Source organism: Xenopus tropicalis, chromosome 2 (genome assembly GCF_000004195.4).
Source record: "Xenopus tropicalis strain Nigerian chromosome 2, UCB_Xtro_10.0, whole genome shotgun sequence".
Classification (NCBI taxonomy): Eukaryota; Metazoa; Chordata; class Amphibia; order Anura; family Pipidae; genus Xenopus; species Xenopus tropicalis.
In genome coordinates, this window is record NC_030678.2 from 169,438,322 (window position 1) to 169,464,807 (window position 26,486).

At 42.6% G+C, this 26,486-nt stretch overlaps 1 protein-coding gene across 5 annotated transcripts in view; it reads right to left on the reverse strand.

The window, feature by feature from the left end:
* Positions 1-26,486, reverse strand: part of tenm4 (teneurin transmembrane protein 4) — an 811,512-nt gene that overhangs the window by 242,168 nt on the left and 542,858 nt on the right.

A 26,486-nucleotide genomic window follows, 5' to 3' on the forward strand; every position in this document is an offset into this window, starting at 1 on the left:
ATTTATTTGTCTATGCATCTTTGTATATTAATCAATGTATATATTATCTATTTCTTATCTATCTATCTATTCTTGATATAACTATAATAATTAGCATCTGTATCACATGATTAATTAAAATCGCGTGACTGCCGACGTTAATGGAGATTGCCGTAAGAACAACAGCGACACGTACCCCGCGCTTGCCTGATTAATGCAGGAAAAGGTGAAGCGTCCAATTTAACTGGCGCTATGACTTTAAATGTAAGATGACAGGGGCACCGCAGCGCGCCGCGCTCATTTAAATGCTGTCAAACATTTCTATTATGGCTCACGGCGTCCCAAATTGCTTTTGGCAAGTCCTGCATGTGGCTACGTACGTCGGCCCCCCCTGCAGGCAAATAATATTTAGCAGAATTACAAAGGCTACAAAATACACTTCATCAACAACCCTTTCAGCCCATCCATCAAATGACAAATATCCCCGTATATCGGCGGCGGATCTGGGAACCAATTAGATTAGGCCTACGTCTCAGATCCTTAGTGGGGCTTTGTAACGGATCCTAAAGTAAACAAGGGGCCCGTTCGGTTCTGGCACAGATCCACTTTTGTGGGATTATTTATCACTTTTCGACTTTTGTTTCTCGAATAAACTCGCATATCGAATGCTCGCTTATTTATTAATAAGGAAAACTCATTTGTATAACGAACTCGAATGCCTTGAATTTGTCCGAGGCACCTTCCATTACATTCAAGTTATTCAAGTTTTTTGCACTTTATAAATACAGGTATGGGATTGTGTTTATTTCATGGTTAAATGATTTTCTTTTCTCTGTAATAATAAAACAGTACCTGTACTTGATCCCAACTAAGATATAATTACCCCTTATTGGGGGCAGAACAGCCCTATTGGGTTTATTTCATGGTTAAATGATTCCCTTTTCTCTGTAATAATAAAACAGTACCTGTACTTGATCCCAACTAAGATATAATTACCCCTTATTGGGGGCAGAACAGTCCTATTGGGTTTATTTAATGGTTAAATGATTCCCTTTTCTCTGTAATAATAAAACAGTACCTGTACTTGATCCCAACTAAGATATAATTACCCCTTATTGGGGGCAGAACAGCCCTATTGGGTTTATTTAATGGTTAAATGATTCCCTTTTCTCTGTAATAATAAAACAGTACCTGTACTTGATCCCAACTAAGATATAATTACCCCTTATTGGGGGCAGAACAGCCCTATTGGGTTTATTTAATGGTTAAATGATTCCCTTTTCTCTGTAATAATAAAACAGTACCTGTACTTGATCCCAACTAAGATATAATTACCCCTTATTGGGGGCAGAACAGCCCTATTGGGTTTATTTAATGGCTAAATGATTCCCTTTTCTCTGTAATAATAAAACAGTACCTGTACTTGATCCCAACTAAGATATAATTACCCCTTATTGGGGCAGAACAGTCCTATTGGGTTTATTTAATGGTTAAACGATTCCCTTTTCTCTGTAATAATAAAACAGTACCTGTACTTGATCCCAACTAAGATATAATTACCCCTTATTGGGGGCAGAACAGTCCTATTGGGTTTATTTAAAGGTTAAATGATTCCCTTTTCTCTGTAATAATAAAACAGTACCTGTACTTGATCCCAACTAAGATATAATTACCCCTTATTGGGGCAGAACAGTCCTATTGGGTTTATTTAATATTTAAAAGATTTTTAGCAGACTTAAGTTATGGAGATCCAAATTACGGAAAGATCCCTTAACCAGAAAACCCCAGGTCCCAAGCATTCTGGATAACAGGTCCCATATCTCCTGTAACAGGAAGTAGTGTGGGAGTAAAAGGCAGAACTCTGCCCATTCATTGGCTGATGGGGCCTAGCATGTATGTGTGCCTTGGCTTGTTTGTGTGCACTGTGACTCCTATGACCCCAGGGGGCGGCCCTTAATGCTTAAAATGGCAGTTTCCTATTTAGGATTACCCAATGGCACATACTGCTAATAAAGTATATTTATATGAAAATGGTTTATTTAGATGAAGCAGTGAAGTGATGTGGTCACATGAAGTATGCCGCAGAATAAAGCTTCCCCTCCACTTTTATACACTTTCCGTATTCCTTTTTTTCTTTTTTTATTACCACTGAAAGTGATATTTCTGCATATTGTGCCCACAAGGCATCTATAAAAAGGACAGTGAAAATACAGAGTCTTTAAATGATATCAAGAATTTTAATTTATTCCCAGATGAGCCATCGTTCTTTAATAGCCACGGAATGGAAACCGCGGAAAATGATATTTTGCAGCAAAAAAAAGCCTCTATTTGCGTATATTTGGGTCAGCGCAGTCCAGTTTGGGGCTAAAAGGCCCTATTCGTACAACATAACTGGGGAAGGGCAAAGTTTTCCCAGGTCTAGTAACCCTTAGCAACCAATAAGATTTTTGCTTTTAATATTCTACCCGCAGAACTCTGGTAAAAACTGCCTGCTAACTGGTTGCTACGGAATAGAAACCGTGGAAAATTATATTTTTGCAGCAAAAAAGCCTCTATTTGCGTAAATTTGGGTCAGCGCAGTCCAGTTTGGCGCTAAAAGGCCTGACGTGGCCCCAATGTGAATGGCCGTAGCCTTTTTCAGCTACGCCCCAGGCTCATTCATAAACATAATTGGGGAAGGGCAAAGTCTCCCCAGGTCTAGTAACCCTTAGCAACCAATAAGATTTTTGCTCTAAATATTCTGCCCGCCAGGGTCGGACTGAGGGGTACAGGGTCCACCAGGCTCCTGCCCCAGGGGCCCTGCAGGTGCAGCGCTTGCCGCGTCCCCTAAACCCCCCCAAAGGGGCCCCCCTAACCCCCCACTGGGTCCCCCACCCAATGTCCTCCCCTGAGCTTAAATAAATTTAATGCTTAAGGGGAGGAACGGTCGGGCAGGGGGAGCACCGGCAAGGGGCAGGGGGAGCGCCGCCAGGGCCCACTAGAGCCGGGGCCCACCGGGGTTTTTCCCAGTCCAACCCTGCTACCCGCAGAACACTGGTAAAAACTGCCTGCTAACTGGTTGCTATGTTATCCAATGCCGGTCTCTGGTAAGAACATACGGTCCACCGCGGCTCTGGAGAACCAATTAGAAGGCACCGTTCTGAGGTGTGTGACACGTGCAATAATGGTTTCCCCCTATTCCCCTCGTACTAATAAAGCTGTTGCTAAATTAAGCTGTTAGGAAGTCAGTGAGCAGCCACCTGCAATGGTAATGTGATTAAATGCAATAAATGAACGTTTAAGTGATCAATTAGTGTGTGTGCGCCAGAGGCTCTATGTGCTCTGTGCAGTGGGAATCGCTAAGGCTAGGTATGGGTAATTGCACGGGGGTCTGCACGTCAGCGTAGGGTGGGCGAGGGGCTGGTATGGACACATACGGGAAATACAAAGGGAAACTAAAGGCAAAGCAAAAGTGAGGGCCCTTCATAGGATACAGAATTGGGGATATAAATAGTTAATAGGAACGATACCCCCATGAATATTGTAGGTCTAGGAATAAATCCCATAAAACAGCCCATATGTAGCTTTATTAGTAGGAGGGGAAACACTGATTCATATAAAGGGTTTTCGAGTAAAATATATTTTGCATATAGTACAGGTATGGGATCCGTTATCCAGAAACCCGTTATCCAGACTAATCTCCCCGAAATACCATCCCACCGGTGAGTATGTAAATCAGCGGTGGGATGGCATACGCGGCGCCATGATTTCCTCTCAAGGCAACTTCAATTTAGTAGCCATAAAAAAGTAGCTGCTACTAGTAGCCCAGTGTGTCTTCACCCTTAAGGCACAGTGTTCCAGATAATAGAAGCCACCAGCATCCAGATTCCATACATATCTATCCTGTAAGCAGGGCCGCCATCAGGGGGGCACAGGGGGGGACGAGCTAATCACTTTTAAAGGGGGACAAGCTAATCAGAAAACTGTAGCATGCCCGGGCCCCCTTTAAAAGTGAAGAGTGCCCGGGCCCGAAACGACTGTCCCCCCTGTGCCCCCCTGATGGCGGCCCTGCTTACAGTATAGATATGTATGGAATCTGGATGCTGGTGGCTTCTATTATCTGGAGCACTGTGCCTTTAATCTATTACAGGCCTTGTCATCCAATCCGATTGGTTGCGCCCCATGAATACATGTGACGTCAGTACACACGGGGCGCAACCTTATAAAAGGGCCTGTCTCGTAGAGGAGCCTGAAGTCGCCTGAGCCGCCGCCGCAGAAGAAGCCAAAGAAGCAGCAGCCGCCAATTGGGGGCAATTGGGGGCACTGTCTTTGGGGGGCAACTGGGAGCACTGTGTATGGGGGAAATTGGGGGCACTGTGTATGGGGGAAATTGGGGGCACTGTATTTGGGGGCAATTGGGGCACTGTATTTGGGGGCAATTGGGGGCACTGTGTATGGGGGAAATAGGGGGCACTGTATTTGGGGGCAATTGGGGGCACTGTGTATGGGGGAAATAGGGGGCACTGTGTATGGGGGAAATAGGGGGCACTGTATATGGGGGCAATTGGGGGCACTGTGTATGGGGGGAATTGGGGGCACTGTGTATGAGGGAAATTGGGGGCACTGTATATGGGGGCAATTGGGGCACTGTGTATGGGGGCGCTGTCTTTGCGGGGCAATTGGGGGCACTGTGTATAGGGCAATTGGGGACACTGTGTATGGGGGGCACTGTGGTAGGGGGGCCCTGATACCTTTTATCTCTGTGTGTTCTTTTTACTGATGGGAGGGGCCATTGGGGGGAGGGGCCCTGTGGGAGGGGGGCCCTGAAAATTTTGTTGTGAGGGGCCCTGTGATTTCTGATGGCGGCCCTGCCTGTAAGACACACACATAATATTTCACACAAAGCAAATCTGCCACTGCCAGTTCTGACTGCTAACATCTCCTACATTTCTCTAACGGCCGCAGGCCTCCAGGCCAGAGGTTGCCGCGTATTTCCAGGAAGGTGAGATAAATACAGAGAACACTTCCCCGGCAGGCACACTGCTGCCCAGCGCTTTATCCCGACTTCATCAAATCCATCATTTGGCAGATAAGAGAATCGCAAGTGACACTCGCCCGGAGGCTCAGCCTCGGCAACTTTTGGGCCGGCGTCCGCCTCGCGCTCTGAATACCAAAGCAGCCCCCGCCCGCCCGCCGCCGGCGCAGGGATCAATTCTCTTTGTCTATTAATTTCACCATTTGAAAACAAGTCCAGCAGAGGCTGCAGGTGTGTATAGATGTATATATATATATAATCTGCGCCGCATTATCTGACTCTTAATTAATTGTATCGATTGGGGGATAAGAATCTCGGAGAGAGCGCCATAAAGCAAATACTGGAGGCAGGGACCGGCGTTATTATCCAATGTACATATTGACACGGGCTCTTTATAAAGGCAGATGGGAGATTGTATAAATATGAGCTGCGGTGGCGGCTACTGGCTACCTTTCCCTTTATACTGAAATGTAAGAAATATTGCTCATTGGGATTGTCCGCTGGTGGTTTTAATTAACTTTTAATATGTTATAGAATGGGCAATTCTAAGCAACTTTTCAATTGGTCTTCATTATTTATTATTCATAGTTTTTTAAGTATTTGTCTTCTTCTGACTCTTTGCAGCTTTCAAATGGGGGTCACTGACCCCGGCAACCAAAAAACTATTGCTCCATGAGGCTACAGTTGTATTGTTATTGTTACTATTTATTCCTTATCTTTCTATTCAAGCCCTCGTCTATTCATATTCCTCTCTCTCATTTAAACCACTCCCTGGTTGCTAAGGTAATTGGGACCCTATCAACTTGAGAGCTGCTGGAATTTCAAAACTGGAGAGCTGCTGAAGAAAAAGTGAAATAATTGAAAAACTGAAAATAATGAAGACCAACTGCAAATTGTCCAAGAATTTTACTTTCTATATCATACTAAAAGGTGAACAACCCCTTTAATGAAATCTACTAGGTCGCTAGGGTTGCCACCTTTTTGTAAAATTAATACCGGCCAGGCAGGGGGCATGTTTCTGAAGGGGCGGGTCCATGATGAAATTGGGGCGGAGTCAGGAGCAACTGCACCCACCATTAGATTTTAGTGTATGACAGACCTAATGGACATGGCTATGCTGGGGGTCTCTCTTCTATATAACTACTGTTGCCGCAGTGACGTTTTGGAGCAATTGGAAACAAATAAAATCAGTAAGGCCCAAGTTGCTGTAACCCCCTCGCCGCCCCCCATCCTTGCTTTTTTTGCTTTGCAGTGAGTTTCTCAACTCTTTATAGTTGCCAGGGGGGCATCCACCCTAGCAACCAGACAAGAGAGAGGAAACCAGATCAGGCAAAAAAAAAAAATAAATTAATACAAATAAAACAAAGCCCAACCACATAACTGCAGTACAGGTATGGGATCCCTTATCCGGAAACCCGATATCCAGAAAGCACCAAATTATGGAAAGCCTGTCTCCCATAGACCCCATTTTAATCAAATGATTCCGATTTTTGAAAATTGATTTCCTTTTTCTCTGTAAAAATAAAACAGTGATTTGTATTTGACCCCAACTGAGAATCCTTACTGGGTGCAAAATAATCCTATTGGGTTTAATTAATGTTTTATTAATTTTTTAGTAGACTTAAGGTACGGAGATCCAAATTACGGAAAGACCCCTTATCCGGAATACCCGAGCATTCTGGATAACGGGTCCTATACCTGTATCATCAAAATGAATTGAAAATTAGATACGGATGCACTGAATCCACAATTTTAGGATCCGGCCAATTATATCTTAGTTGGGATCAAGTACAGATACTGTTTTATTATTACAGAGAAAAAGGAATCATTTAACCATTAAATAAACCCAATAGGGCTGTTCTGCCCCAATAAGGGGTAATTATATCTTAGTTGGGATCAAGTACAGGTACTGTTTTATTATTACAGAGAAAAGGGAATCATTTAACCATTAAATAAACCCAATAGGGCTGTTCTGCCCCCAATAAGGGGTAATTATATCTTAGTTGGGATCAAGTACAGGTACTGTTTTATTATTACAGAGAAAAGGGAATCATTTAACCATTAAATAAACCCAATAGGGCTGTTCTGCCCCCAATAAGGGGTAATTATATCTTAGTTGGGATCAAGTACAGGTACTGTTTTATTATTCCAGAGAAAAGGGAATCATTTAACCATTAAATAAACCCAATAGGGCTGTTCTGCCCCCAATAAGGGGTAATTATATCTTAGTTGGGATCAAGTACAGGTACTGTTTTATTATTACAGAGAAAAGGGAATCATTTAACCATTAAATAAACCCAATAGGGCTGTTCTGCCCCAATAAGGGGTAATTATATCTTAGTTGGGATCAAGTACAGGTACTGTTTTATTATTCCAGAGAAAAGGGAATCATTTAACCATTAAATAAACCCAATAGGGCTGTTCTGCCCCAATAAGGGGTAATTATATCTTAGTTGGGATCAAGTACAGGTACTGTTTTATTATTACAGAGAAAAGGGAATCATTTAACCATGAAATAAACCCAATAGGGCTGTTCTGCCCCCAATAAGGGGTAATTATATCTTAGTTGGGATCAAGTACAGGTACTGTTTTATTATTACAGAGAAAAGGGAATCATTTAACCATGAAATAAACCCAATAGGGCTGTTCTGCCCCCAATAAGGGGTAATTATATCTTAGTTGGGATCAAGTACAGGTACTGTTTTATTATTACAGAGAAAAGGGAATCATTTAACCATTAAATAAACCCAATAGGGCTGTTCTGCCCCAATAAGGGGTAATTATATCTTAGTTGGGATCAAGTACAGGTACTGTTTTATTATTACAGAGAAAAGGGATTCTAATAGCAAATCCTAATTTGCAAATACAAATTAAGAAAAGGAAGGGTTAAAGAGAACTGTGCACAATATTCATTTGACATGGATTCGCCCAAATCTGAATCCTGCTGAAAAAGGCCAAATCTTGGCCTAATCCCAAACGGAACCCTGGGTTTGGTGCATCCCTAAAATTAGATTTCCAATTTAAAGGGGAACTCCACCCAAAAACATTTTTTCGCACAATGAAAATGTGAAATGGATATGGAACAGTTGCAAATTGTGGAAACATGCACCGGAGACTGCCGGCTGAAAGGCTTGGGCTCTCTCTGCCCTAAAACTGACTCCAGGGGGTTCCATTGCCTCTTTACGGTGGGAATATCCCAGTTTTCTGTCGTAGCAAACACTATACGCTGCTCTGCTTTGGCATTCCCCATGGCTAATGGAGTATAGTCAACAAGGCTGATGAATGGGGCTAAATGCACAAGCGACCCATTACATAGGCAATTTAGTGCCGCAGCCATAATAGCTCGGAAGCTGTTCGGGTTTGAAGCCAGGAACTTAACTTGACTTTCCCAGGGAAATTCTGGCAGATCAAACTGTGGCTCAGGCTCAGGATACAGACCCAAATGGACTGAGCAGGACAAGGGTTGGAGCTGGATTGACTCAGTGGCAAACAACTATTCAGCCGGCATTTAGCTGCATGGGATACAGAGCTGCTTCTGACTGGCAGAGATGTGCGCTGTCTATTTAATGTCCTGTTTAAATGGCTGCTAGAGGGGGTGCCACGTTTATACCCACCAATATGCGAATGGCGTAATACTCAGAATGTGAATGAACTACATGAAACTACTGAAGCTCTTGGCTGTAAAGGGCAAGTATGGTTTGTTATGGAGTTGGAAGTACACAGGAGCCTGTCTAGGCTATCAACATGTTAATCTGCAATTTAAACAGCAATATGTGACGTGCAGTACCACTTTTCACCTGTTGGCGCCAGCAAATTACTCCATAGCCAGTAAGAAAACACCGCCACCCTTCCCTTCCTTTTGGTTATTTTAAAGAGTTAAGATATTGCTCAACTTTTTTTTTGTATTATGATTTATGTATAATGGGTTATGTATGGAGTAACCCTTTAGGGAAGGATGCAGAAGGGTCCTAGAGAAACTCCTCAGGGAGCATGAAGGAAAGGTATGGAGTAACTTCTCAGGACATTATGTTAGAAGGCTATGGAGTAACCCTTTAGGGAAGGATGCAGAAGAGTCCTAGAGGAACTCCTCAGGGAGCATGAAGGAAAGGTATGGAGTAACTCCTCAGGACATTATGTAAGAAGGCTATGGAGTAACCCTTTAGGGAAGGATGCAGAAGAGTCCTAGAGGAACTCCTCAGGGAGCATGAAGGAAAGGTATGGAGTAACTCCTCAGGACATTATCTAAGAAGGCTATGGAGGAACCCTTTAGGCAAGTATGCAGAAGAGTCCTAGAGGAACTCCTCAGGGAGCATGAAGGGAAGGTATGGTGTAACTCCTCAGGACATTATCTAAGAAGGCTATGGAGGAACCCTTTAGGCAAGTATGCAGAAGAGTCCTAAGGAACTCCTCAGGGAGCATGAAGGAAAGCTATGGAGTAACTCCTCAGGACATTATGTAAGAAGGCTATGGAGTAACCCTTAAGGGAAGTATGCAGAAGAGTCCTAGAGGAACTCCTCAGGGAGCATGAAGGAAAGGGATGGAGTAACTCCTCCGGACATTATGTTAGAAGGCTATGGAGTAACCCTTTAGGCAAGTATGAAGAAGAGTCCTAAGGAACTCCTCAGGGAGCATGAAGGAAAGCTATGGAGTAACTCCTCAGGACATTATGTAAGAAGGCTATGGAGGAACCCTTTAGGCAAGTATGCAGAAGAGTCCTTGAGGAACTCTTCAGGGAGCATGAAGGAAAGGTATGGAGTAACTCCTCAGGACAGCATGTAAGAAGGCTATGGAGGAACCCTTTAGGCAAGTATGAAGAAGAGTCCTAAGGAACTCCTCAGGGAGCATGAAGGAAAGCTATGGAGTAACTCCTCAGGACATTATGTAAGAAGGCTATGGAGTAACCCTTAAGGGAAGTATGCAGAAGAGTCCTAGAGGAACTCCTCAGGGAGCATGAAGGAAAGGGATGGAGTAACTCCTCCGGACATTATGTTAGAAGGCTATGGAGTAACCCTTTAGGCAAGTATGAAGAAGAGTCCTAAGGAACTCCTCAGGGAGCATGAAGGAAAGCTATGGAGTAACTCCTCAGGTCATTATGTAAGAAGGCTATGGAGTAACCCTTTAGGCAAGTATGCAGAAGATCCTAGAGGAACTCCTCAGGGAGCATGAAGGAAAGCTATGGAGTAACTCCTCAGGACATTATGTAAGAAGACTCTAGAGTAACCCTTTAGGCAAGTATGAAGAAGAGTCCTAGAGGAACTCCTCAGGGAGCATGAAGGAAAGCTATGGAGTAAGGTCATAGAGGAACATTGCAGGCAAATTTGTTATACCGGCCTAGACACCATGCAGTTATAGATTTGTCCAACTTTTCTTTCTGGCTGACAAGGGATGCTGGGAGTTGCAGTCCTACAATAGCTACCCATTGGATTATTCACGGCGTATACAATTACCTGCCATTCCTCCTTATCATATTTACTTTGTAATTTGGTTACAAGGGAATCGATTTCCTCCTACGCCTGATTTGAGAGCCATTCAGGGCGCTTTTGGCTGCGCAGTGCCAGACCTAGCCGGGGGCTACTAGCCGCATGTGCCTGTGTATGGGAACAGTGATTTATTTCAGATGGGGAGTTAATTCATTTCAGATGCTCGGCTAAAGACTGGGAGGGGAGACATGAGATTTCACGTTTCTTACAGAGATTCCGTTCCCCCCCCCCCCCCAGGCCTAGAGGCAGGTAAAGCCGGGAAAGGCAAAGGCTGGAAAACTCTGAGTTTATGGGGCTTATTCACTAATTGTTTTCTCTCTTTACATGGCAAAAAAACAAAACTGACCTTATATGTTTCAGAAAAGCCATTTTATCCATCTTGTTTAAAGGGGCGGTTCCCCATTAAGCTAACGTTTAGTACGTAACGTTATATTTTTCAACTGTTCTTAATTTTTCATCGTTTTCGAATTATTTTTCAGCTTTCAAAGGGGGTGACTACGGCCAAGAAACTATTGCTACATTGTGGCTACATTTTCATTGTTATTGTTACTTTTTATTCCTTAATTTTCAGACCCGCTTCTATTCATATTTCAGTTCTCATTCCAACCACTGCCTGGTTGCTAGGGTGATTTTGACCCTAGCAACTGTATAGCCGCTACAATTCCAAACTGGAGAGTTGCTGAATATAAAGCTATAAAGACCACAAATAGTAACAAATGAAGACCAATTGCATATCGTTTCGGGGGTTGGTCGCCTTAATTAACTTTTAGTACGATGTAGAGAGTAATATTCTGAGACATTTTGCAATTGGTCTTCTTTTTTTATTATTTGTTGTTTTTTTAGTTATTTCATTTTCAGTGCAGGAGCTCTCCAGTTTGGAGTTTTAGCAGCTATTTGGTTGCTAGGGTCCAAGTTACCTTAGCAACCAGGGAGTGGTTTGGATGAGTGATAGGTATTTGAATAGGAGAAGGACTGAATAGAAGAGAAAGTTACAAAAAGTAACAATAAAACTGTAGCCTCACAGAGCAATGGCTTTGTCGGCCCCCGCCCGACGTCCTCCCCAGAGGTTTACCAGTTCTATTACAGCAATGCTTCAGGCCTTCAGGCCAAAGTTCTCACTAGCATCTCCCCATTTTGGATCTTGTTAGGCCGGCTTTTGTGTGTCAGTGGCACTGCACATGCTCAGTGGGCTTTGGGCTGCTGTAAGGAATTTAAGCTAAGGGGGTGTGGGAAATCATCAAGGAAATAAGGTTCATGTGTCATGGAAACTGATAATGCTACGGGGGTGATTATTGATCTATCCTGATGCAGACTCAGGGTCGGACTGGGGGGTGCAGGGTGCCCCTGCCGGCCACGTCCCCCACACCCCCTGCTGCACCCCCTAACCCCCAACAGGGGTCCACGCTGAGCCTCCCTAACCCCCCCATCTAATGAGTCAGGGGAGGAACACCGTAGCCCGGGGTAGCACTGCCAAGGGTCGGTTTGGGCTGTCGGGGCCCACTGGGTTTCTTCCCAGTGCCCCGGCGGCCCAGTCCGACCCTGTGCAGACTGCACTGGTTTCCGAGCTGCTACTTAATGTGAGTATGCCATATCGGTGGCATATTGTACATATACACTGTATCAGACTGGCCAGTTCGGCAACCCTAGTAACCGAACAGAAATTGCATACAGTCATTGTATGAACCGACCGGCCACTGGTGGATTTTTTTATGACATGGGCGCAAAAAATTAGCAGCAGAAAAATGTAATTTTATTCACTTGTAAATAAGCACTAAGGTGTAGCATTTCTAGCCTAATTCTTTATTGAGGTTTAGTTACCCTTTAAAGTCTGGCTCAACTGCTACATTTGTTCATTTGATACGAGGGGTGCAAATGAAACCCTTACACACTTCTGTATTGTTCAATGGACCCAGTGCTGCTTGCGTCCCGCAGCGCCGTCGCTCCCCGTACATAAGGCTGCCTGTTTACTTGCTTATCTATAAAGCACAAATTAGTATGACCAATAGCCAGTGGCGTTAGTAATTAGAACGGGGGAACCCGGTTGCCAAACTCCTTGCGCCGGACTTATTATGTGCCAAACATCTGTCAGCATGAAAACCGGCTTTGAGATTAAGTTCACATTTAATAAAAACCTGCTGGATTTGTGTGCGCTTGCGCCGCCGCTACGGCTGTCTAACCAGAGTTCAACGGATTACAGAGATGCTTACTTGGGGGAAAATCATATTTACATTTTTGTGTTTTTGGCATAAAGAAATGTACAATGTTTAGCATTGTCACATTGTAAGCAGCAGTCCTGCCCTGCTTTATGGCTGAGATTCTAGCTATCTGTATAACAGAGCATTCTGTCACAGTGGCACAGATCCTATCTGATCCCCCCCATTGTAAGCAGCAGTCCTGCCCTGCTTTATGGCTGAGATTCTAGCTATCTGTATAACAGAGCATTCTGTCACAGTGGCACAGATCCTATCTGATCCCCCCATTGTAAGCAGCAGTCCTGCCCTGCTTTATGGCTGAGATTCTAGCTATCTGTATAACAGGATCTGTGCCACTGTGACAGAATGCTCTGTTATACAGATAGCTAGAATCTCAGCCATAAAGCAGGGCAGGACTGCTGCTTACAATGGGGGGATCAGATAGGATCTGTGCCACTGTGACAGAATGCTCTATCTGATCCCCCCCATTGTAAGCAGCAGTCCTGCCCTGCTTTATGGCTGAGATTCTAGCTATCTGTATAACAGAGCATTCTGTCACAGTGGCACAGATCCTATGTGATCCCCCCATTGTAAGCAGCAGTCCTGCCCTGCTTTATGGCTGAGATTCTAGCTATCTGTATAACAGAGCATTCTGTCACAGTGGCACAGATCCTATCTGATCCCCCCCATTGTAAGCAGCAGTCCTGCCCTGCTTTATGGCTGAGATTCTAGCTATCTGTATAACAGAGCATTCTGTCACAGTGGCACAGAACCTATCTGATCCCCCCATTGTAAGCAGCAGTCCTGCCCTGCTTTATGGCTGAGATTCTAGCTATCTGTATAACAGAGCATTCTGTCACAGTGGCACAGATCCTATCTGATCCCCCCATTGTAAGCAGCAGTCCTGCCCTGCTTTATGGCTGAGATTCTAGCTATCTGTATAACAGAGCATTCTGTCACAGTGGCACAGATCCTATCTGATCCCCCCATTGTAAGCAGCAGTCCTGCCCTGCTTTATGGCTGAGATTCTAGCTATCTGTATAACAGAGCATTCTGTCACAGTGGCACAGATCCTATCTGATCCCCCCCATTGTAAGCAGCAGTCCTGCCCTGCTTTATGGCTGAGATTCTAGCTATCTGTATAACAGAGCATTCTGTCACAGTGGCACAGATCCTATCTGATCCCCCCATTGTAAGCAGCAGTCCTGCCCTGCTTTATGGCTGAGATTCTAGCTATCTGTATAACAGAGCATTCTGTCACAGTGACACAGATCCTATCTGATCCCCCCATTGTAAGCAGCAGTCCTGCCATGCTTTATGGCTGAGATTCTAGCTATCTGTATAACAGAGCATTCTGTCACAGTCCTGCTCTGCTTTATGACTCCTCTCAGTTATAGAAAGTGTCAGTATCACGTTATAAAGTGATTTTGCTGAAAAGGCAGAACTGCTAAATAGGATTTGGGTATTAGCGCTACCAAAGATCAATTGGGAAAAAAAAAATCCTAAAATTTGCAAGTTGGCAAAAACCTGGTTGTGAGACATAATCAGGGAATAGGCTTTAGCATTAACTACAGGGAGGGGAGGTGTAGTTGGGTCAAGCTGTCCTTATCTGCCTTTAGCGTCTTTGTAGAGGCAATTTCCCTGGGAATAGCACAGAATCCCATAATCAGCAGAGTCGGAATTGGAAGGAGACATTAGAAACTCATTAGAACTTCGGAAACTATCAATGTTTCATGCTGATCTCCAGGAACATAACATTCTCACAAGTTTTATGGAAACGACTGGAAAAACAACTTCGCAGCTTTAGCGACCGACTTTCCAATAATAACCCATAAACCCTGTGTGGCCTGGAGTTCCCACTAGAAGTGGAGTCAAGGCAACATTTCTGTATAACTTCATCCCCTTAGCATTCACGGGGTGTATAGTATGGCCAATAGCCCACGTGCCTTTTCCCTGTGTATTTGTACAATGGATATATAAGTGATGTGTGTGTGTGAAGGCCTCTTTGGCCTATGCACCAAATACTGCGCTTCTCATTCAGCCAAGGAGGCCTAACCGGATCCAAAGTGACCGAGGTGCATTTTCACCATGTTGCCCTACTCCGTTCTGCCCTTGCCCTGCCTCTGTTTTGCCCCAGCGCTACCCCCTTACCATATTCCTATCTCCACTGCTTTGGATGATATTTAGGGACATTTACATTTCACTGGAGCAGGTAGATGTGGATAGGGTCAGTGTCGGACTGGCCAAGCAGGAACCAGGAAAACTCCCAGTAGGCTCAGGAGTGAATGGTCTCTCTTGCTCACCCAACCATCTGCTTTGTATGCCTATACCATGGTCATTACACAATTCTATATGAGAAGGAACAGAAGAAATGGAGGAAAGGATAGATAATAGTATGTAAAAAGAAGTAATTAAGTGATTAAAGAAAGTGAGTAAACAGAGAAGGGGAGAGTGGGCAAAAGGTCTAAGGTTTTCTGGTGGCACCCCAGTCCGACACTGGATAGGGTGGTTTTGACACCTATTCTCTATCCTGAAGGTTGGCTGGAGCACCCATGGGCCATAGGCCTTAGAGACACACAGGGTTGGACTGGGGCGTCCGGGGCTGTCCCCTCAGGGTCCCTCCACCCCAGTTGAGCACCTTCCAACCCCCAGTAGCAAACCTCCACCCCGCTTCACCCTTATTTGCGCCCGCAATTAGGAGATGAGGGAGGAGCGCTTGGGTCAGAAAGCGGGGAGCGAGACAGTGGGGCCCACTGGGTTTTATTCTGGTCCCACCGGCCCAGTCTGACCCTGAAAGCAGAGACCAAGGAAACAGAGATACAACCAGCAATACCAACTTTATAGAGACTGGAAGGACAAAATGTCAGCAGGAAATCTTTGGGGTACTCCGGCTTAGCGTTCCCTAGAATCCTTTATTAGCCTCCTGTTTTCCAAGTTTAGTATCAAATCCCAACCCCAAACTTTTATAGATTATTTATGAAGGGAACATTATAACAAACACATAATAACAGACAAGTAACTATACCTTGGGGGGAAACCTACCTACTAATCAATACCGAAGCACTGAGACCTCCAAATATACAAACCAATGACCAACTGCGGATAGGTTTAGGCTACTCTTGTTTGTACCATGCTAAACATGTCTAATTCTAATTATTAAGGAGAGAAGCTCCTGATTGGCTGATAATTGAACATAAACACAATTAAAACACCATACAAAGGCACATACAACAATCACAAGCTCATTTCATACCGGGGGCGTGTTTTTGAGGGTGTGTTTCTGTTACTTTGGTGGGAGGAGTCCTAAAGCAATTGGGGGTGGAGCCGATAGTCAGTGCGAGAGAGCTGAGAGGGGACTGGTGGAGCTAGAAGAGGGGATGTGAGATTCTTAGCAACTTTGCAATTGGTCTTCATTATTTATATTATAGTTTTTGGATTATTTGCCTTTCTCTTCTGCTTCTTTCCAGCTTTCAAATAGGGGGTCACTGACCCCGGCAGCCAAAAACTATTGCTCCGTAAGGCTCCAGTTTTATTGTTATTGTTACTTTTTATTCCTTATCTTTCTATTCAGTCCCTCTCCTATTCATATATCAGTCACTCTCTCAAACCCACGCCCTGGTTACTAAGATAAATTGCACCCTAGCAACCAAATTCATGTCTGAAATTCAAAACTGGAGAGCTCCTGTACTGAAAAATGAAATAACTAAAAAACTACACATAATAAAAAATGAAGACCAATTGCAAATTGTCTGTTACTTTGGGGGAGGAGTCCTAATGCAATTAGGGTGGAGCCAATAGTCAATGAGAGAAAGCGTTTAATACGTTATAGAATGTCCCATTCTTAGCAACTTTGCAATTGGTCTTCATTATTTATAGTTTTTGAATTCTTTGCCTTTCTCTTCTGACTCTTTCCAGCTTTCAAATAGGGGGTCACTGACCCCGGCAGCCAAAAACTATTGCTCCGTAAGGCTCCAGTTTTATTGTTATTGTTACTTTTTATTCCTTATCTTTCTATTCAGCCCCTCTCCTATTCATATATCAGTCACTCTCTCAAACCCACGCCCTGGTTACTAAGGTAAAGTGCACCCCAGCAACCAAATAATGGCTGAAACTCCAAACTGGAGAGCTCCTGTACTGAAAAATGAAATAACTAAAAAACTACACATAATAAAAAATGAAGACCAATTGCAAACTGTCGGTTACTTTGGGGGAGGAGTCCTAATGCACTTGGGAGTGGAGCCAATAGTCAATGAGAGAAAGCGTTTAATATGTTATAGAATTCTTAGCAACTTTGCAATTGGTCTTCATTATTTATTTTTTATAGTTTTTTTAAATTATTTGCCTTTCTCTTCTGACTCTTTCCAGCTTTCAAATGGGGGTCACTGACCCCGGCAGCCAGAAACTTTTGCTCCGTAAGGCTCCAGTTTTATTGTTATTGTTACTTTTTATTCCTTATCTTTCTATTCAGCCCCAATCCTATTCATATATCAGTCACTCTCTCAAACCCACACGCTGGTTACTAAGGTAAATTGCACCCTAGCAACCAAATTAATGTCTGAAATTCCAAACTATAAAATGAAATAACTAAAAAACTACAAATAATAAAAAATGAAGACCAATTGCAAATTGTCTGTAACTTTGGGGGAGGAGTCCTAATGCAATTGGGAGTGGAGCCAATAGTCAATGAGAGAAAGCGTTTAATATGTTATAGAATGTCCCATTCTTAGCAACTTTGCAATTGGTCTTCATTATTTATTTTTTTTATAGTTTTTGAATTATTTGCCTTTCTCTTCTGCTTCTTTCCAGCTTTCAAATAGGGGGTCACTGACCCTGGCAGCCAAATACTATTGCTCCGTAAGGCTCCAGTTTTATTGTTATTGTTACTTTTTATTCCTTATCTTTCTATTCAGCCCCTCTCCTATTCATATATCAGTCACTCTCTCAAACCCACGCCCTGGTTACTAAGGTAAAGTGCACCCCAGCAACCAAATAATGGCTGAAACTCCAAACTGGAGAGCTGCTGTACAGAAAAATAAAATAACTAAAAAACTACAAATAATAAAAAATGAAGACCAATTGCAAATTGTCTGTTACTTTGGGGGAGGAGTCCTAATGCACTTGGGAGTGGAGCCAATAGTCAATGAGAGAAAGCGTTTAATATGTTATAGAATGTCCCATTCTTAGCAACTTTGCAATTGGTCTTCATTATTTATTTTTTTTTATAGTTTTTGAATTATTTGCCTTTCTCTTCTGCTTCTTTCCAGCTTTCAAATAGGGGGTCACTGACCCCGGCAGCCAAATACTATTGCTCCGTAAGGCTCCAGTTTTATTGTTATTGTTACTTTTTATTCTTTATCTTTCTATTCAGCCCCTCTCCTATTCATATATCAGTCACTCTCTCAAACCCACGCCCTGGTTACTAAGGTAAAGTGCACCCCAGCAACCAAATAATGGCTGAAACTCCAAACTGGAGAGCTGCTGTACAGAAAAATAAAATAACTAAAAAACTACAAATAATAAAAAATGAAGACCAATTGCAAATTGTCTGTTACTTTGGGGGAGGAGTCCTAATGCACTTGGGAGTGGAGCCAATAGTCAATGAGAGAAAGCGTTTAATATGTTATAGAATGTCCCATTCTTAGCAACTTTGCAATTGGTCTTCATTATTTATTTTTTTTTATAGTTTTTGAATTATTTGCCTTTCTCTTCTGCTTCTTTCCAGCTTTCAAATAGGGGGTCACTGACCCCGGCAGCCAAATACTATTGCTCCGTAAGGCTCCAGTTTTATTGTTATTGTTACTTTTTATTCTTTATCTTTCTATTCAGCCCCTCTCCTATTCATATATCAGTCACTCTCTCAAACCCACGCCCTGGTTACTAAGGTAAAGTGCACCCCAGCAACCAAATAATGGCTGAAACTCCAAACTGGAGAGCTGCTGTACAGAAAAATAAAATAACTAAAAAACTACTAATAATAAAAAATGAAGACCAATTGCAAATTGTCTCAGAATATTACTCTCTACATCATAGTAACATTTTTATGACATTTTACCTTTCCAATGTTGGGTCATGGAGTCCTTAACATGAGGCTCAATGTATTTGTTTTTTAAGGAGGAGGAAGGAAAGTCGAACGCACCAAGATCTAATCTTCAACAAGATGGAAAAATACGACTTGTAAGTAATAGATCTCCCCAGTGTCTAATAAAATGCAGATTGTATTTTTCATCACGGTTCAATAAGACGGCTCTTTGTAAGGAGGCCGGGATCTCCGAGTAAATCACCGATGTTCTGGTGCACTAGGAAAACTGCATTTAGAAATGTTACGATTAGGATAAAATATGACTTCGAGCAGCCTTGTAATGTCGATGCCAGATTTTATGGAGAAATATAATTCTCAATTTAAGTTGGAAGAAAAAAAAAAAAATAAAAAAAATCCATTGGCGGGGAGGTATTTCAATGTGAAATCTAAGAACTTATATTATACAAAGTGCTTCGCCGCAGACACAAATGGCAACGCTTAACGCAGCCCTGTCCCATTTTATAAACACAATCTGTTTCATGTATAGCAGAGTCGCCCTACAGCAAACGCGGAGATTTACTCACATTCACAATAAAAAAAAAAATTCTTCTCTCGTTTAAAGAAAAGAGAGGGGGGGAATAAAGTGTACGTTGCTTGGAAACTAATTTCCATCTAACTCGCCGGAACACGGAATATTTGCACTTTAACCAAGTGATCAGGCAAAACAGCTGCCGCCCGGCGCTGTGTGTAATGAGCAAGCGGGCGGCGCGGGGAGGAAAGCTGTCGGGGAAACGAAGAATTCGTATTGGTTCTAACGGGAAGTGTGTGTTTAAAGGGGAACTGTCACTATTATTTCACTTGAAGCACGCTAACTGGTCTGTGTCATCTTCAAAAAATAACATTATAACCCATCAGTTAATAGAGCTTCTCCAGCAAAATCCTGCATTGTAATCTGTTTTTCCCATGGGGCTAGCCATATTCTTCATTTCCCAGGGTGCCACAGCCATATGACCTGTGCTCTGATAAACTTTAGTCTCACTTTACTGCTGTGCTGCAAGTTGGAGTGATATCCCCCCCTCCCCCCCAGCAGCCGATCAGCAGAACAATGGGAAGGGAGCAAGATAGCAGCTCCCAGTAGGTATCAGAATAGCACTCAATAGTAAGAAATCCAAGTCCGGCTTGGGACTCCTCCAGTTACATGGGAGTAGGAGAAACAATAGGTTAGCTGAAAGCAGTTCTAATGTGTAGCACTGGCTCCTTCTGAAAGCTCAGACTCAGGCACACTTTACTGCTGCGCTGCAAGTTGGAGTGATATCCCCCCCCTCACCCCCAGCAGCCGATCGGCAGAACAATGGGAAGGGAGCAAGATAGCAGCTCCCAGTAGGTATCAGAATAGCACTCAATAGTAAGAAATCCAAGTCCGGCTTGGGACTCCTCCAGTTACATGGGAGTAGGAGAAACAATAGGTTAGCTGAAAGCAGTTCTAATGTGTAGCGCCGGCTCCTTCTGAAAGCTCAGACTCAGTCCTGTGCAGGCCAGTCAGATTCTACTACTCTTAGCTGAGCAAACCCATTCTATACAAACCTTGTATTGGGTCATTATTGTTCTTAAACAGGAAAGAGCCTTCCCCAAATTGTTCCACAAAGTAGGAAACATGGAATTGTCGGGAATGTCATTGTCATGTTCTTGCCTTAAGGTTGGGTTTTAATGGAACCAGCCCAAGCCCAAACCATGGAAAACAGCCCCAGGCCATTATTTCCCCCTCCACCATCAGAATTAGGCCTTGGGGCTTTTGCCAATCCCAGACTTTTTATGCTGAGAACTCCAAGAGGATGGGGTTCTACTGCCCAAGAATCCATTAGGTGCCCTTAATACCACCCTGGCTGATGCTTGGCATTGAACCTGATGTTAAGTTTCGTTGCCTCTGATCACCCATAAAAACCCCATGCACCCAGTGAATAGTTACGGTACTAACACTACTACCAGAAACAGTTTGGAACTTGATTTTGAGTCAACCTTTGTACTCAACACTTATTCGATCTCTTATATATTATCGGATCTACGGCTCAATGGCTGACGGGGCAATCTTCTCCCATTCATAACTTTATTATAAATAAAGAGGGGCCCTGACCAAATGCTGAAGTGTTGCTTGAGCTGAAAGAGTCAGACAGCTACTGAGGGCCCTCTTGGCTCTAACACCAGCCCCAGTAAAGATGGCTGAATTGATACAGACACAAGGCCACGAGCTGAATGAACAATGGCAGAGCAGTGCAGTCTCCGAGCCACAGAGCAGATCTTTGTGAAACTCGATCGTTCAAGCTTGGGCTTTATTTTAAGCAGCTTCTGCGCTAACACACAAGGTATTGATTGAAATTGCAAATACAGATACAAAATACACAGAAAACCCAAAATATAAACACAACAAAGATGCATTCATTTGATTTTCCCCAATTCAGACCCTCTGTTCCCTTTGTAACGACTGCCCATTCGCAGTACATTGCAAGGTTAATTTAGCTGGTTATAATACTGCCAAGAGTGTAAAATGCAAACAATATGTCGGCTCTTTATTAATACAGGATAATACAGTATTGTGTGTGATGCTCTGATTCAAACTCCAACACACACAGGTCAGTTTTGTGATTGGATTATTGGCTAAATGGTTTAGTATTGTCCATCTGATCATACACAAAAATCATTAAACCACACATTAGGGCATTGATCTGAACAAGGAGAAAGCGCCATGGAGGTGGGTCCTTATTCACTTCCACCATTGCCACAGGTAGTGCACAATCATTGAGAGCTCAACCTACCAATACAGGTATAGGACCCATTATCCAGAATGCTCAGGACCAAGGGTATTCCAGATAAGGGGTCTTTCTGTAATTTGGATCTCCATACCTTAAGTCTACTAAAAAATCAATTAATTAAACCCAATAGGATTGTTTTACATCCAATAAAGATTATTTATAACTTAGTTGGGATCAAGTACAGGTACTGTTTTATTATTACAGAGAAAAGGGAATCATTTAACCATTAAATAAACCCAATAGGGCTGTTCTGCCCCAATAAGGGGTAATTATATCTTAGTTGGGATCAAGTACAGGTACTGTTTTATTATTACAGAGAAAAGGGAATCATTTAACCATTAAATAAACCCAATAGGGCTGTTCTGCCCCAATAAGGGGTAATTATATCTTAGTTGGGATCAAGTACAGGTACTGTTTTATTATTACAGAGAAAAGGGAATCATTTAACCATTAAATAAAGCCAATAGGGCTGTTCTGCCCCCAATAAGGGGTAATTATATCTTAGTTGGGATCAAGTACAGGTACTGTTTTATTATTACAGAGAAAAGGGAATCATTTAACCATGAAATAAACCCAATAGGGCTGTTCTGCCCCAATAAGGGGTAATTATATCTTAGTTGGGAACAAGTACAGGTACTGTTTTATTATTACAGAGAAAAGGGAATCATTTAACCATTAAATAAACCCAATAGGGCTGTTCTGCCCCCAATAAGGGGTAATTATATCTTAGTTGGGATCAAGTACAAGTACTGTTTTATTGTTACAGAGAAAAGGGAATCATTTAACCATTAAATAAACCCAATAGGGCTGTTCTGCCCCCAATAAGGGGTAATTATATCTTAGTTGGGATCAAGTACAAGTACTGTTTTATTGTTACAGAGAAAAGGGAATCATTTAACCATTAAATAAACCCAATAGGACTGTTCTGCCCCCTCAATTACAAGGTACAGTTACGTTTGGACTTTATCTAAGCCCCAACGCTTTTTGGTTATAAAATATACATTTCTGGGTAAAAGTCATGATACATAAAAAAAATATTGCTAAAATTCACCTTCGTTGTTAAAGCACTAAACAATAACCAGTGGGATCTCTGTGTGGCAAAACCCATTACTTGTCAAAATTGATTTTTATTCTACAGGACAACATTGCTTTCCTGATTGACAATATTGACTCTCTGTTTAAGAACATTGATTTTGTGACTCGCCTTATGGACAGGTTTAAGTTTATCTTATCCACTTGCAAATGAACGAGTCAATTTATCAAGTAAAAATCCAAATTTTCTAATTTGCCCTAATGCCTTTAGTAAACCTGGCAGCAAATGAAACATAAAGAGGGAAGAGCACAGATGCTTTCGGCTTCATGAACACTACTGACATGATGAGAACCCCATGTCTCTCGTCTTGGAGCAAATGACACAATTCTGATGAATTCCAGTCCAGTCGGCTCCAATCCAAATCAACTAGTATACCAACATAACAAGTTGTCACTTTTTTGGGAGATCATTTTATTTGCATGTTCAGCTATGAAGAAGACTTCTTCGACCACTTCAGAAGATACGGAAGAAAGGAGGCTTCTATTTCATAAGGGGAAATCGGTGGAGTTGGCCAATAATGCAGACGCCTCTGAATGAAGCTTGAATGCACATCTGGAAACAATATCTAGTAGAATTAAGTCTAAAAAACAACTGGAGTTTTTCTCCAGAAATGTCCAGATGTCTATGAAGATTCTCATTCATCCAGGTCATGATATACAGTATCTAGTAGAATTAAGTCTAGAGCAACTGGACTTTTCAGAGTTTTTCTTGAAAACGTTTCACCAACTCATCCGAGTGGCTTCTTCAGTTCAAATGACTGGTAGGGAATTCCCCGGTATTTAAACCCTTGAGGGTAGTAGAGACACAGACATCCAATCACAATGGTTCCATTGAACTTATTCAGTTAGATGTTGGCTGAAATTGACATGTGTAAGAAGGTATGATCCAATCACAATGGGACCATGATTCTCACTGATGCAGTTTAAATGCCGGGGAATTCCCTACCAGTCATTTGAACTGAAGAAGCCATTCGGATGAGTGGTGAAACGTTGTCAAGAAAAACTCAGAAAAGTCCAGTTGTTTTAGACTTAATTCTACTAGATACTGTATATCATGGCCTGGATGGGTGAGAATCTTCATAAACATCTGGAAACAATGGCATTTTATAGTTTTATAGTGATTTATTCATTGATCCAGACATAATTGGACATAATGTGGCAAAAGCTACCCATTTGGAAGCCTTCTCTGTTGTCTTCCAATGGTTTGAATATGACCAACTAACATCTCTTTTCAGCATTCTGTACTGTGGAATTTATCCCTTTTCTAGAGTGCTGGGGCATCTTATTTGCATCCATATTAAGGACCCAATGACACCTAACGATCCATGAAACTAAAGAGTAAGGCTATGGAATCCATGAATTAAGTGTATTTATAACACAGCTAAATACGAGCTGGCTGTAACGAATAGGACCGCAATCCCAGTTAGAATGTGTTTATTGCTAGTTTAGAACAATGTATTGATTTCCCTATTGGATCAGTAAAAAAGCTCAGGGATTTTAATTGGTGATAGTTCTTTTTTTAGTGGACTGGATTGATAGCGCTTCATGAGGTGCAGATATTTTTGAGGCTCTTGCCATCAACCTCTGTAGTTTTTACAAAGAAGCGTTAGTCTGCTCACTAAAATAAGTCTCGGCTCGTTAGGTGGTCTCTGGGGGATCGACTAATAAAACACCACCACAATGTCTCCCTGGCTCCGACCAATTTGACAGTTCAGCAGCACGTTGAGAAGGAGAATAATTGGAAGACAGGAGAAAGTAGGGTGGTGAGGGTTATATTGTTCAATGGAAAAGAAAAGCAAAACTTCCAGTTCTCATGTCTTCTTCTAATTTATACTCATTGAGGCGTTTTCTGTAGAACCCAACTGGGAGAGTCGTCCTAGAATGGTGCCCAACATGCCCGTAGGTTGTTTTTCTGAACTTGCAGCTGACAATCTAGCTAATTCTAAAATCAAAAAGTCCCCAACTACACAGCCCCCAGCAGATGCTGTCACACTGCAACTGGCACGGTGATGGGCACGGTAGTTCATATACAAGCGGAAGTTGGGAATTGTGACAGCCCTGTTACTGAAGAAGTAATAATACAAAATACCAGAGTGCACACCGTACCAGAACCTCAATCCAGAACGAGGTGCAGTAAACCCATTCAGCTTGCTTTCTAACAGTTGACCAGCAAAAATAATCACAAATGCAAAAAATGTCTGCACACTCAAAAATTACAAAAGAAGAAAAAATGTTATTAAATACAAAACATAGAAAAAGCCCAATGCGTTTCAACCGAATAATGGGTCTTCATCGGGGCAAACTTAACTTTTTTTTCCCCTGATGAAGACCCATTATTGGGTTGAAACGCATTGGGCTTTTTCTATGTTTTGTATTTAATAAAAAATGTTCTCCTTTTGTCATTTTTGAGTGTCAGACATCTGTTACTGAAGAAGGACTGATATATTATAGCTGGGTTAATGAATTAATGCAACTACAGAAACACTAGCTCCACTATGACTATGGAGATTTTCATTCATCCAGGTCATGGTATATCTAGTATAAATAAAGCTAAAGCAACTGGACTCGTTAAGTAATCATTGAAGACTTTTTACAACTCATCCGAGCAGCTTCTTCAGTTCAACTGACTCTCTGAAGAGTTACAAAGGGCCATTGTGATTGGATTAGTGGAAGGGTACATATGCTGAGGGCTTCCCATACCAGCCAGTTGAACTGAAGAAGCTGCTCGGATGAGTAGTGAAACGTTTTCAATGATTACTTAACAAGTCCAGTTGCTTTAGATTTATTTATATAAGATACTAGCTCCACTACAATGCCAAGAAGGTCTAAAGATTTGGGGGTTAGGGGCACCTTCATTAATACATATCTCTTTGCCATGTTGTGGTGGTGTTTGGGTCCCATCCTCTGTGCCAACATAGCCAAGCTTTAACCCACCCCATAATTTGCAAATTAAGATTTTAATTACCTAAGGTGTAACTGACTACTATGCCCACAGTCCAAGATCATAACTGGCCTCAATCTAGAGCTACATACAGTAGGTTCAGACCTAAAGGTGGCCATACACGGGCGGATTGTAGCTGCCAATATCGGTCCCTTGGATCGATTCGGCAGCTTATTGGCCAGTGTAGGGGAGACTGGCCTGCCGACCAATATCTGGCCTGAAATCAGCCAGATATCGATCGGCCAGGTTAAAAAATTCAGTCGGATCGGGGACCACATCGGCTCGTTGAAGTGGTCCCTGAACCGACTGCGCCTATTGCAGTCGTTATAATTCGAATTAGCCTAAATTCCCCTGATATTGCCAACCCGTAGGTGGGGATATCGGGAGAAGATCCGCTCACTTGGAGACCTCGCCAGGCGAGCGGATCTTTATGTGTATGGGCACCTTAATGGCAGCTACTAAGGAGACCACACCTCTGGGCTATATGGCTACCTCAAGAGAGACCTCCTCATTGCAACCATTGTGACTTGCTGATTGGTTGCTATAGTTTACCAGCCCTAGTGCAGACTTAAGGTGGCCATACATGTTCAGATTCTAGTCTTCTTCCGACAAACATTCGGATATCGGTCATACGTTTAAATGCAATGACCTAAAACATTCAGATTAAAACTAAAGCATAAAGCCCTAAAAATAACAAATCAGAGGATCGACTAAACATCCGAAATGGTATGAAACTTAGTTTTGTACGATTATATTGGTGTATATGGCCAACTTGGCAATGGAGCACATGGAGATTTCAGCCTGCCCTTCGCTAGCACACAATCAGCAGAAAGCTTTCTTGCAAGTAACCCAGAGGTGAATGGAGATCAGCAGAAGACTACTAAAAGCCACCGGGGCCAGAATGGCCAAAATCCTCACGTGTGCCATTGTCCGAAGACTTTTATTACATTACCTTTAATATT